The sequence below is a fragment of the Larus michahellis genome, chromosome Z (genome assembly GCF_964199755.1).
Source record: "Larus michahellis chromosome Z, bLarMic1.1, whole genome shotgun sequence".
Lineage (NCBI taxonomy): Eukaryota > Metazoa > Chordata > Aves > Charadriiformes > Laridae > Larus > Larus michahellis.
The window spans coordinates 21,922,831-21,934,165 of NC_133930.1; positions in this window are offsets into that span (position 1 = coordinate 21,922,831).

The window sequence follows — 11,335 nt, forward strand, 5'->3', positions numbered from 1 at the left end:
TGAGCAGACGTAGTTTCAATATTTGCAAGCAAAATGTTTACAAAAATATTTCCCCAAACACGTTGGAGTTTTCATATAAATGATGTCGCTGATGTGGATACCTGAACTCACACTGCAAATTCACTAGCAAGGCATCAGACCTTCAAGTTTAAAGGGAAGTTTAGCTCTTTTTTATAAGCTTTTCCAAATTATGTAGAACATTTCTTCATATCAATCTTACATTTAAGCAGCCAAACACACATGAATATTATCTGCATCAGCCAAACAGCAATACATACAACTCAGCCAGTAGAACTCAAAGTAGGTGCTATATAAAAGCTGTAACTTGGGATATCTTTCCTGCAAAGTTAAGCTCCCTTCCAGCTATACAGAAAAGCCTCTGGCATGTTTTAAGCAAGGATGCAAGTCTGACACTCTCTACTAAACAATTGGGAAAACCTTTTCAAAGAGTTCTGAAAAAAACCAGCTATCTAGACTTCCTAAAGTGGATTTAAAATATTGGAATAGTTATTTAACATAATAGGAGACAAAAAGTTTCTTTCAAGTAGCATCAGAATAGTCAAGGAGAGGCTGAACTATGAATTAGGGACCATCTATACAAGAAGCGGTAAAATGTTCAGTGCAAGCTAATTCTGCCCTAATTAGCCTTGGCACAACGTAACTATACTGCATCTGGGATCAAACAGGTGTCCTAATGTGGACCTTTACTGACCTAGCTTTTTGCTACAGAGTTGCTACAGATATTTCTAATAAAACACCATAATTGCAAATATATTCCGGGATTTCATTCCTTCGTTGGCTGCTGACCTGCTCTGACTTGCCCGAGGTTATGTTTAAATTGTGCGTGTTTCCATCCTGTGCCTACCATCCTGTTTAGTTTATAATCTCATAAGGGCAGGGACTGCCTTTTACTACTTGTTTGAACAGCATCCATCACAATAGGACTTTGATCCAGCCTGTAGGCACTGCTTGTGGTATGCTAGATTCCAAATATCACCTATAGAATTCTGTATCAATACAGTTTCAGTTCCTGGAAAATGGTGTTAACAGTATTGAAACAGTGCTTGTACTCAGCTATAGCACAGGACCAATTTTCCACATTACTCTCGTTAAGATCACAGCAAACACAGTGGCGTAAGAAACTCAGAAGACTTTTCCATAGTCTCTTTCTTTTGTTGCACACAGGAAAAATAAAGCAGCAACATTCAGAGCTAAATAACCCGACTAGATTAAAAAAAAACCATCACAGCAAAGATAACTTTCATTCAAATGAGACGTGACAAGTCACGTGGCTGTTCAGACAACAATACCACATTCTCCAAGCTTAATGTCTCACCAAGTTATTTCCTTGTGCTTCACATACGTCAGAGAAACTGTGCTGAAACCAGCTTTTCACATCTAAGAGAACTACCTTGAATTTGTTATTTCCAAAATATCATAGAAACTAATAGTTTGTACCATAATTCGCTGCCTCGCTTAATGCATACCATCTCAGTCAAAATAATTTCACGGTAGTTTAGGTTTTACGTTACACGTATAATAGTGTACCTATTTACTCTGCATGACCACTAAGGTAAAGCTGGCGAAAGTTATCCCAAATATTTCCTGTGTGACCAAAACACTTTTTTGTTTAACTTCATAAAGTCATTTAGAGGAATTAAACAGTTTACTTTGCTGACACACATCTAACAAAAATACTTTAGACAGCATCACCGTAGTATTGACTTTCAGTTTGTGATGGTCACTTTAATCTTGCATGATTCTATGCGTTACAACATAAGACATGCCAGCAGCAATATTGCTTTCACCATGGACACGGTTTGCGTAGCTCACTATTTGAAGTAATAGACACGCACACTCCTCACAAAAAGAAATTCGATAAGGCCACTAATACAAAAGAAACTGTTTTACTGCAATGTTAACCACAAATTCCATAGCTATTTTTTTTTATTTTAGAAGTTGATATTGTAGCTGACCATTGCATAAAACAAAAATTTGGCAATAAAGGACAAACATATTGCTAAAATTACGTTCCGATTTTTTATTACAGGTTCAAAAAATAATTTCTTTGCTAGCAAAAAAAGATTTTTACAGAAACTTTACACAGGCATTTTATAACCCCAGAAGCTATAATATTAATCAGAAAGAGCAAGTCAGATGTCTGAAGAACATTTATTATTTTAAAATTATTTACTCACTCAAATCCATCTGAAAAGCTATGGCTTCAAGAAGAAAAGCTATTAAGAAACTGCACAGGTTTATATCCTACTAGCAGAAAGTATGTACTTCTTGGTATCAGCCAAGCTATTTACCCACAAACGCTAGCTTTATTACACCACACAATGAAATGATGTTTCCAGTGGAAAAACAAGTAATGTGGAAAGTTCTTTGCATGAACTAATGCATTTATAGCAATGAATATGACCTTGTAGCATTTACTAGAGAGGTGTAGAGCACCAACTTAGAAGCTTTCTAATTCCTGATTTCAATCTGTTGCTCTATTGTTTTAAACCTCAGTTGCACCGAGGTAACACCCGGCAGTCTCAGGAAACCAACAAGGGAGTCACTGTGATAACTCCATCTGATTAAACTGCAGATCCTGAACAGCGTTTCCCCGTGGTTTCTAATTCACTGTGAGTAGAATTTGTTTTTAAACGTGTGAACTCTAACATGCTGGCATTTCACTTGCTACGAAAACAACTCTACAAATTAAGGAAAGCATCACAGCACCATAAAATAAAAGCTGGGGAGAGGGTGTTAGTTAAGCTTTGCAGTTGTTTAAAATACTAGATATTAACACTGTTCTGCTTTTTACTGGTCTGTCTGTTCTTATTTAGAGAAGATGCAGAGGAGAGTGTGAAAGGAGTGGGGGTTCTTTACTATACTGCAAGCTGAGAATTGTGTACCATTCTTCCATAATTCTACCACAATCGCTAGTATACATTACACAAATTGTATGAAAATGTAAGACATGCCACATGTCTTGATTAGGCACAAATTAAGTGTAATGCAGCGTCACTATATTTTATTATAGAAGAACAAAAAATACAGGGATCAAACACAGCCCATTGCAGAAATGAATGAACCCCAAATGCACTGACCACATGCAACACCAAAAAGCTATGTTAGCCCTGGTAAGAGAAGAGCTACAAAGTTAACTGTACCTGATCTCACACAGCACAGAATCCCAAATGTTAGCTGCTAGTGAACTATTTCCTAAACGTAAGCATTCTTGTTTACGGTATGTAATTAACAGAGTTGAAAAAGTCAAAATTACTCACAGAGTCCTGAAGATGCAATAGCAAACTATCTAAGACAGGAAATTCCAGTGCAATATTATAAAACAAGTAGGAATAAACATGCATAAAGTCAGGAACTGACAGGCCTCTGGATTACTGCAACTGTAGGAATCATGCTCGTGCATGCTGGGCTATAATTTATGAAACGGAGCCCAGGAAACAACCAATCACTTAGCTCCTCCTAACAAGTCCAACTGGCTATGAAAAGCTGGAAATGCTGCACAGAACAATGAAGAGGAGCTATCCCACATATTAATCTGCTTATCTAGGATTGCTTGCTGTGTAGAGAGAGGGAAGCATGTAACAAGGGAGGGGGGGGGGGCGGGGAACGAAAGAAAGAAAAATCACAGCTTCACTGTTGAAGCAACAGAATAAATGTCAATCAACAGGCAAATCTTCCATTGTAGTCAGATGGCTAGTACTACAGTCAAACATTCATAGTATCAGCTAAAACATTTCAGAGGAGCTTCATCATCCTTACCAGTGATTTTTTTTCACATTACTGACAGAAAGCTACGCAAACTGGATTTATATTTTCTATGCAAATGTTTCATTGCTTTTCTGCTCTTAATTTAAATTTAACGCTACTGCTTAATGTGAAACATCCTTCCATAAAATCTGATTTGAGTAAGATTATTTTTTCAGATCACAGGTGGCTGTTTGGTGCATTAATGAGCAGCCCTTCCTGGAAAGCCATCTGCATGGTCCTAGGGTTTAAGATTTAAAAGACCGTCATTTACCAGAGAGATAAGAAGAGGAACAAGAAAGCATGTCTTCAATTAATTAAAAAAAAACAAAAACAAAACACTTTAAACAACCTGGAACAGACCAGGATTTACACACTAGAGCATATGGAGCCGCCAAAGTCGTCCTTTCTGGGAAATTTCATTGTTTCAAAATGTGGGTTTGATCAATTTTAAACTAACAGCACTTCAATGTTTCCTGCTAAGTAACTTTTCTGAACTGCTTCAGACTAACAGAAAACATTTTATTCTCAATTCTGATTTATTTTATAAAAATTTATAAAATAAAATTTATAGTTTCATCTAGTGAAAAATACATAGGGATCTGGCTAGACAAGAAATTTTAACCTTACAGAACTATCTTCCCATACATGTGCCCACTGAATTCTTAGTGTTGGTAAATTTCTGTTTACTCAAAAAAGAAGAAACAAATGTTAACACATAAGAAAAAGCTACAGCATTTGAAAAGAGCTGTTAGCCTGTTTATACAGAAACCCTTGTAATATTTAATGAAAACATAGATACATTGAGGTGAGTTAGCATGAATTTTACAAGGATGGAAATCACTTCGGTTTGGTTTCTTTATCTTTAAATCCTGTTTACACGTGGTTATTCTTCACACTCCTTCCCTTTTCTCCTTCCTCTTGTAATCCATGCTTTAATCATTTCTGAAATCTCCTTCGCAAAATGTATTTTATAAAACCCTCTCCAATATTTGCTGTCATGACACCCATATTTAACAGCTTTTACAGATATTTTTTAGCTTTAGATACTTTCCCAGAAGACAGTTAGTAGGTGCAGATGACCATCTGGACCACCGTGTCCTGCTGGGCATCATTACTTGAATTAGAGGAACAGAAACCTTTAATCTCATGAATCAGGTCTCTTTGCATACCTAAGCAGTGTCCTCCCCAGGTCTCCAGTCCATCACTACATGTAGTAATCATGAGCTATTTCAGCGTTGCATCCTTCTAATGGCTCTTGATGTAAAATTGCTATGCAAAAAGAAAAAAACAATGTGCTGAAAATCAACAGTTTATAACGGTTGCTCTATGTGATACTGTTACCTTGTTTCTGTTGATTAGAAGAAATTCTTAATGTCCCACAGATTTATGAGCAACAGATAAAAGGAATACGTTTATTCAAAGATTCTATAATTCCACAATGACTGAAGAGCAACCACCTCCAAAGAAGAACACTTGCTAACCAAAGGGGCAAATACAAGTGATCAAGTACATACAAATAAAATATAAAACTATGTTTTAAAAGGGGTAATATTATACATTTTAACCTAGAAATTTGAAAACATTCTAGTCATGCCTATGAGATGCAGACAAAACCTTCAATTATCTATATCCATTGGGAACCTTGTCACCAGCCCATATTCTATTTGACAAATACTAGAAAGAAACACAATGGCTTCACAGACTTTGAACTTGAGTTTATTACCTTTGCAAGCCACATCTCCAAACAGAAAAAGGAAACCCTATGCATTTCAGTTACAGCTTCCTGCTGCCATAACATAACAAAAATAAAGCAATTATCAGCTGGCTTCTTTCCACAATGACTGAGGAATAGCCTGCTCCAAAGAAGAATATGTGCTAATGAAAGGGGTAAATGGATACACACATGCTAAGGTGGTTTTTTCAGACTAATTCAAGATGGTGCTCCCTTTCCCACCAAAATAGACTTCATAGTACTCCCTTCCACCCCACCATCCATTGAGACTACAACAGGCTCTGCAGGTAGGAGGGAGAATGCTTCCCCCACTTCCCTGCCAAAAATATCCTTCTTCCAACTTTTCCTTCTTTTTCTGACTTTCCCAATTAAAATGTGAAGGTGTTAGCTGTAGTTCTCTCAACAAGGAAATGTACCAAAACTGCCAGCTGCACCCTCAAAGAGTGACAGTCTCTGGTTTTCGTTCTGAAGATCACAAAGAGCATTAACTCCTACCGTTTCCATCTATGCAGAAGATATACATAGCCCACATTCAGTGTTTTGAAAACAAAATCCGCTACAGTACCATAATAAATTGGTACCATTCCCTTATTTGCTGCACAGCTCTGGAGAGTATCACATTGCCAGCTTACTGTAGTTAAATTTAAAACCAAATAATTCACTGAAACAAAATCTGCAGTTAAGAAAAGCCTTCACTGAATAACTGGAATGTCTGAGGTAAAGCAATACAGTTAATCCTTCAGTACTTAAAATATCATATCCTTGGCATTTCATTTTACTCTATCTTGTTAAATTATTCATCTCCATAATAGGAGTTTTCTGTATATAATTCATTCTTTCTGTACTAGGCTCTCTTTCAGAACTCCCTGATTTATTGTGTTGCTGGGTCTGACACACTGGTATTAACTTCAGATCTACTAATAAAGTCAGCAACCTTAAAAGTAATGCATTCCTCTGACCATTACATTTTTTTTTTAAATGGTTCACCCACAAATGATTTCACTTCGTCAATATTTGAAATACTTGTGTTAGCTGTAAACTTCTTAAACACTATAGCATACAGCTTAAAAGGAAAACATATCAAGCAGTAACTTCAACGTTTACCTGCCTATAGGTTAGTCTTTCTGTCAGGCTGAAGGGGAATCCCATTTTCATACATGAAAGCGTCTGAGCATAGACTGATTGGAAAAGGCAGGCACAGCCCAGGTATAAGTGAGGCAGCTTGGCAGATGCAGCTGGCTCTATGGGAAAGCGCTAATGGAGGGCACTTCCTTCCTCACCTCTCCTTAGCTAAGTAGGGGGCTTGTGAAAAAAGCGCTGCTCCTGTCAGTGGCGATTTGTCTGTCCAAAAGAAGACCGCAAGATTAAGCTACATTCCAATATATTTCAATTTTCGCAAAATATTTTCAGCCCCAAGGTGGATTATGCTGCTCATCCCCTAGGTTTCACATTCCTTTATTCCTGCAGTTCCAGGTGCATTGTAGATGACCAGATATATATGAGTTGAAACATCTGCAGGTTTACTTGATCCTGCAGAACATGTTTGTGCTTAGCTTCCTAAGTTAACCTGCAATCCATGCAGTTTCATACAGAGGTGATTGTTAACAGTTTTTCTGTATGGACTAACTATATAAGCAGTATCTACAAAATCACCCCTTGCAAAGCACACATAAAACATATATGGAAAGAAAGGCATATTGCTATTACACTCAGCTCTAAAAACAGCAGGGAAATTCTGCACACTAGGACAACATTGAAAATAGCAGACATGAACAATGGAAGTAGAGATCTGCAGGCAGGCTACAAGAGAAATTCTGACTGTTTACCCGTCCGATTAACCAGCAGGTATAATCCACTAGTGAACCTTACATGAAGAATAAGGTTTCTCTGATAATATTAGGAAACAAGCACTGTGTGTTGAATGACTTGAGGTATAAACAAACCTACAGTAGTTTAATAAACAAGTTGTTCATGTCTCCAGATGCTGATTTTATTTTATACAGCAGCAATGCCAACAAATACCAGATCATAAAAGATAATTGTATGATTCTCTGTATGATAGCTTTGTGAAGGAAATCTTTTGGACAGTGCACAAAGAAACATGGAAAATATGCAAAGAACAGAACATATGATCCATGAATACACATCCTGCGTGAGAAGCAGGAGAACCTTATCCAGCATGTAACTATATAATCATTTAGCAAAACAATATGTAAAAGAATGTGAAACTCCTGCTTACAGTAAACAAGAACAACCTCTAGGTAAGGTTACATTATGTGGCTACAAAAACCTAGCTGAAGAAACAGAGTATATGCATAGAAGATTTTTTTGGGGAAAAAAATTAAATCCTATATAGACATATTCATTTAGAAACCCAAGGATTCATCTGTACTAATGGTTCAGATGCACATGAACAAGCTCAGCCAGTGCTAAACTTGCTACTAGATGCACAATTAACTGACAACTTCAATACAAAAGCAATATAAGCAATTTTCATAGCTAATCAGTTCTGCATGGAAGGAGAACAGTGCTGTACAGTCTGGCTGTATTACTTGCACACCTTAGGATGTAAGGCTGCACAATATCATGCTGTATTATATACATGTGCTTGTATTGTGGTCAGGATGGAGATCCTTCAAGACCCCAAAGAACTTCTAAACGAATTTGGTATTTAGTAAATAATCTTATTTCAGTAGCTAGAATAAGAACTTATTATTGATTTTGTTAATAGAACTGTTGTAGTAAGTCAGACTGAAAATTAATTCAGGCCAGTATAGCAAATTTGAAAGTTGAGCTACATAGGATGCTTAGTGGAAGACATGCCCCCTCCCACCAAAAGAAAACAAACAAGAAACCCCCCCCCCCCCCAAAACTAAAAAAAAAAAGAAAAAAAGAAAAACAAAAGAGGAAAAAAATATTATTAGTAGTATTCTTTGCATTTTTAATAAAGCCTGGAAGGTTTGACTGAGATCTGGAACTCATTTTACATACAAAGAAAGGAAAACCCCACACGCTATACAGCGCTTATTGAAAAATACGGTAGTGTAGAATTCCTCTCAGTTTAACATGTGCCAAGGGACACACAATATTAAGCAACTTTTCCCATGATCACTGGCTCTGAAATGGAATCCAGTATTCCAAGAGTTACTCCAGGATTGAAGCCACAAGATACTTAACTCCATCACTATTTACTGCAGCAAGTTACAGCTTATAAACTACCTCTGAGGCAGTGAGGTTATATGAACTACTACTGTATGACCAAGCATCCTGCATATGTAGAATCAACTTTATGCCATCAAAGTTGTATTACCTACATCCCAGAACAGCAATGATGAACATTGTTAAGCCTCACTGGTCTTCTGGAAAGCAGAGTCACATTTAGACTGAGAGGCTGAAGCCAAGGGAAATCAGTCCACCCACACTGGTCCATGAAGGAAGAAGGGTAATAGAATTATTCCAGAAACAGCAGAAGATGTGGGGACATCATTAGGAGTCTCAGTAACTAAAAAGATATAGACTAATTTATAGACTCTCACAGATACACAGGAAGCTTGATCCAAGGGAGAGGCTCACAGGAGACAAACATATAAAGAAAATGCTTTCACTTGCACATATTGTCTCTCCCACAGAGATAAGAAATTCAGCTGAAGAGATGGAGGAGAAACTCCACGTTCTAGAGAACAAATTTTCATAAGAAGGGGCTCCTTTTCCCCATGGCAACTACTAACATCTGGTCAGGAATGATGAAACTGTCTCCAAGAGCCTAGGACAGCATGACTTTAAAGGAATGATAAACCTCATGCTCAGACACATGCCAGATAAGCTAAAAAAGCAGACAGCTGAAGTTCAGCACCCAGCAGACCCAGTGTGCTTGCAGCCCTGTTGATTAACCTAGTATGTACCCAGCTGGGGAAGCTCTACAAAGCTTCCACTTTCTTGCTCCCAGAAAAGTCTGATTGTATTAGAAAAACTTGTTTGCATTGAGAATCTAAGCACTAGAAAGTTTAAAAATGATAGCTCTACAGTTGCACACAAAATTGATGCACTCAGTCCCAGCAGTGAGAAAGTTTGGAGTCCTTTGAGAATAAATAGCAACTGTGTTAGAAACTAGCAATAAAACTATAAAACCTGGTATGTCCAAATTCTGAATACTAGATTTCAGAAACAGTGTATTATTTTGCACAGGATTTGCAGGGGAGGACTTTCGGGGCCAGGGGTGGGGAACAGGGAAAGGGGAGGGAGGGCAAGGTGGTATATATGTAGCTTCCTAGATTTATACTGAGAAAAACAGTATGCATTATATCTGCCACTCTAAACCTCCTGTGGTGGTTGGAAGGAGATGATAGTTGTCAGCCCACACAGCAGATTAAGCACTGAAGCATACAGTTACCATTTAAAGACATCACTGACAAGCCCAGGAACTCGGTAGCCTACTGGCATGGATGGATCGCTAGGGCCAAGCACTGGCTTGCAAGGAGTGAGAATGAGCACTGAAGAATGAACCCTACATTATCCCCCTTCCTATCCTAACCTGGGAGCACCAGGCTTTTTCTTTCGTTGCCCCCAGTTGGGAAAAGCAGAAATATTCAAACTATTTGTTGCATCTTTGTTTCCTATAAATAGAACCAGGTACAAAACAGAGCAGGGAAGATTAAACCAGCATGTTTCCTGTCTAGTGCAATTCCCAGAGGTGCTGTGAGTCAGAAGATCCATGCAGAGTGACATTAACACCAGAAGAATCCAAAGCACTTTGCAAGACCCCCACCAAGTCACTGGGAGAGGGAAGGGAGAAGCACAAGGCTGTCAGGAAGAAATTAAAGTTACAATCTTAAAGGAGAAGAGGACAACAAAACAAAACAAAACAAGCAGCCTACACTTTACCTGTTCTGGGAGCCCCACAAGTTCAATGGTAGCAATCGATCTGCGCAGGGCTGGACTCTTGCCCCAGTCTTCCCTCTGACCCCCTCTGGCAGTCTCAGATGTTCTTAGTGAAGCAGCAGCTGTCACTGTGGCAGCAGCAGCGTGAGCCCACATGAGTTCATACGTGCAGTTATTTTAGCACATTTCTTCTCAGAAAAAATTCTGGCAATTTAATACTTTGGATAGCTCAGCTGGACCTGGATAGGATTTGACTGGGCAGAGAAAAAAACCCAAACCATAAACAAAACAGTTCTTTCAGTCCTGATATTCTTTTTCTCAATCAACTGTTGTTGAACAAGGGCAAAAGAGATTTAAGAGGAAGAGTTTTCTTTCTGGTGGGAAATATTAAGCAATCAAGTTATAAGCAGAGCAGGTCACATTGTTGGTTGCAAAATGCCAACTGAAATTGTCTTAAGAACATGAAATATTTTTTTAAGAACTGTCAGTGTAGTTCCTAGACCACAGTCATATTGTATAAGCCTGCAACAGGGAAAACCATCCTGGGTCCTGCTTTCACCCTCTCTTCTCTGTTGCTCTGCTCAGAGCAAACAATAGCCTGGAAGCCAAGTCACATTTAAGTCACATTTCTGCCCAATTCATCCTTCTCTAAAGTCACAGTCTATCTACTGTCTAAACACAGATCATCTACAGCCTTTTCTGGTCAGAGGTTTTGCACTCTATACAATATACAAAAGGTTTGGAGATGACAGTTGAGCATCCTGTCTCCTCTTACCCCTATTTCAAAGAGAGACCATATCTTTCGGTCTTCATAAATAAGTTCTAATAAATTCATAAATATCATCACCTTGAATATTGTGTGCAGTCCTGGGCCCCACCATTTGTCCTTGAATGTCCTTGAATGCATCCAGAGGCGGGCAACAAAGCTGGTGAAAGGGCTGGAAAGCATGTCCTGTG